Below are 1,293 nucleotides of genomic sequence, written 5' to 3' on the forward strand. Positions count from 1 at the left end.
GTAACAATCAATAAATCAACAAGTATTCATTAAAAACTTTCTATGTGGAAAGCCTAATGCTAGATACTGAGGACTTTTAAATATTCCAATGGATTGGTGATCTCATCAATTTGGGAGTTCCCTCCAAAGATATTGATCACTATATGTACAAATGTAAGTGTGATACCCAATCTGTGAGACTTTTGTTCACATCCTTCCTTAAGTTTTCTTTAGGGAGTTTACCCAATGGACTAGAGACATTCTTTTCTTTCTCTAATGTTGAGAGGCTGCCAGATGACCAAAACCCCATGTAGTAATGTTTCTTGTTGCTTTGAGATTAAATAAATTCTGCTAAAGCCTTTTTTTACTTCTCCGAGAAACATCTGTTCCCCATCCTTCTAGTTAGCTTCAAATTCTTTCTTTTAGTTTTGTTTATTGAAAAAATGTCAAGAGAGATATAATTCAGCTCCTCTGATAGTATGTCTACTCATTTGTCATTGGACCAGAATCTTATCATTTAGAGTACCAATAATCAAACTGAAGCTTACAGATAATTGAAAAACTGTATGATTCTTTTTTCCCATTGCTCACTTTTTCTGCCCTTCTATCACCATCACTGCAGAAGTAAAAAGGAGTTACATTGGATTGAGGGTCATTTTATCTTTCAAAGTTTCATGGGTTTCCATGACTAAAGAATTCATCATGAGTTATGTATATGTGTATATGTGTGTGTGTATGTATGGGTGTGTATGTTTGAGGGTGTATATCTGTTTATGTATATATATATAATAGTTTTAAAAGTGTGCAGCAAAAAGAACAATCTACAAGGAAGTAAAGAAAAGATGGACACTCATGAATATAATTTCTTCTACTATTATATATCCTTTCTTGTACTGGAAATTTATTGTTATTTTTTTGAATCCTTCCTGATATCCTTCGGAGCACAAGACAATGTTCTGTTCCATTTTGTTTTGTTTTCCTTTTTTCTTTCTTTTTTTCTGTTTTGTTTTGTTTACCTTTTCTGTCTTTTTTCTATTCTTTTTTTAATAAACAGAAAATTTAAAAAAAATTTTAAAAGAAGAGTAGGAAGAAGGAGGAAAATGAAAAAGAGAAAGAAGGAAGAAGGAGAAAGATAGAAGGAGAATGTAAGAAGAAAGAGGAGGAAAGGGAGAAGGGGAGGAAAGAGGGAAGAAAGGAGGAGGAGGAGGAGAAAGGAGGAATATGGAAGAAGAAGAAAGGTAAAAGGAAAATGGAAGGAGGAAGAGGAAGAGGAAGAAGCAAAAAGGAGGAAGAAAGGCAAGCTAGGTTTGAGCT

This window comes from Antechinus flavipes, chromosome 5 (genome assembly GCF_016432865.1).
Source record: "Antechinus flavipes isolate AdamAnt ecotype Samford, QLD, Australia chromosome 5, AdamAnt_v2, whole genome shotgun sequence".
Classification (NCBI taxonomy): Eukaryota; Metazoa; Chordata; class Mammalia; order Dasyuromorphia; family Dasyuridae; genus Antechinus; species Antechinus flavipes.